Here is a 1,969-nt window from a genome sequence, read left to right on the forward strand (position 1 = left end):
AATTTATCGTTTTAAAAAGAAAAATATAGTTTTTATTTTATTTTATTTTTAAGATCTTATTATTTTCTTTCAATGTTCTTTTAATTTTTTTTTAAATAAAAATATTTTCAGTCTATTTTAATTTTTAAGTATTATTTCCTTCTTTTTTTATTAAATGATTTTCTTTTTCTAATTTAATTTTCCTTTTATTGTTTTAAAGAGAAAAAAACATATATTTTTTTAAATTTAATTTAATTAAAAAAAAAACGTATTGTTAAAAAATTGAGAATAAAGGTTTTTTCTGAACAGCGGTCGGCCCTCGGCAGGCAATGGCAAATATTCGAGTGTATTTCTGCCATGAAAAACAGCTTCTCATAAAAATAAATCGCCATTCGAAGTTGGCGTAAGACTGTAGGTCCGTAGGTCGAACGAAATAATTCCATATGTATTAGTTATTTAAGAGAAATGCGAAATTAAATTAAATTAATTAGATTGAAATATTAAATCAAATATGGGAACCAATCGAAATATGTCTCGTTGCATTGTTATATTTCTAGTACTTTTTAATTTAACTGAATCAAATTTTTTTAAGAGCTTGTAACACTTTTCAGAATTTTTTTCGAACAAATCGCTTACGTTTCACACCATTATTGGGCGGTATGAATAAAAACTAGGCACTCGCATTTTCTTAAAATTTCAGACCTTTTACTCGATTTATTCAAATAAAATAAAGTAAAAGGTCTAAAATTTTAAGCAAAAGCAATTACTTACTTTTTATTCATACGGCCCATTAGAATTGTAACATGTATTTCAGTTAACTTATCGATTTAATTGAATTAACTTCTTAAGCAGGTGGCAACTCTCTTTTAAAATGTTGTCGTAATAAAGCCTTCTTAAATCTCTTTCATTTAATTCATTAATTTAATTTAAATTATTAACGAGTGGAAACCCTTAACATTAAGCTTTCTTAAATCGCTTTGATTGCAATATTTAATTTACCTTTTTAATTTAATTTAATATAACTTTTTAAACACGTGGCAACTCGGATTCCAAAATACACCACATTTCACTTCAGGTTATAAACTGTTATATGAAAAATTATATCCAAATCGCTCATATCTAAATCTCAGTTGCGAACCGTAACAATGCGCGCAATTGTTTATCTCTCCCCAGAGAAACCTTTATGTCGCTGCGTAATATGACAGGCATCTGAGATATACCGAATTGGTTTTTCGGTTAATAGTTATTTTCGAGCTTTGATTTATTCTATAATTTAGTAAAAAATCCAAATCTAAAAATATAATATTACCACTGACTTTCTGTTACAAAAAAAAAATATGTATCCACTTATGTATATATTTATGTAGACAAAAGTTACACAGCACAACAACATTTTTGCAGTCTAGTGCAGAAACCCGAGTCTATTGTTTATTGTACATGGAATCAAAATGTGCACTAAGTATTGGATCTAGTTTTTGTGGCATTTTGAGTTTAAAGTGGCAAAACGCGATTTTATGACACTTTCTTTTTACTTTGACAGAATAAAAGGCAATAAGAATAAGGCGCTCAATCAAGATTTTACAAATAAAAAAAAAATCCGAATTTTGCATGAAATATTTCTTCATCAAATCCATCCGTGGATTTCTGAGTGATCACGAGCCAATTATATTGGAAACTCATACATTATTGGAGAATATGACTATAAGTGTAAATTTTGTGTTCCTTGGTGATAAGCTGTAGTACTAAAAAATGGGGCTCAATAATTCTATCCGAAGAAATGTAGCAGTCAACTAGTTTTATGTCGGGGGCTGATTCTTGCAGAGACAAAGATGTAAATCTAGTTACTGCTGACAAGAGTATGAGCACACATCTTAAGCCTTCTGAATTGATGAAAAAGAACCCGGCAAAACTTTTAGGGGTGGTATTCACGCCCTTTCGCTAGAACAATACGACGTGAGAACTGCAATAATACGGTTTAAAAACGACAAGA

The 1,969-nt window shown here is 29.0% G+C and overlaps 1 protein-coding gene across 8 annotated transcripts in view; it reads right to left on the bottom strand.

Moving 5' to 3' along the window:
• Window positions 1-1,969, bottom strand: part of LOC118743065 (kazrin) — a 152,892-nt gene that overhangs the window by 36,337 nt on the left and 114,586 nt on the right. The gene's annotated exons all lie outside the window — the stretch shown is intronic.

The sequence above is a fragment of the Rhagoletis pomonella genome, unplaced genomic scaffold, assembly GCF_013731165.1.
Source record: "Rhagoletis pomonella isolate Grant_MI unplaced genomic scaffold, Rhpom_1.0 Rhpom_scaffold_00007, whole genome shotgun sequence".
Taxonomy (NCBI): Eukaryota; Metazoa; Arthropoda; class Insecta; order Diptera; family Tephritidae; genus Rhagoletis; species Rhagoletis pomonella.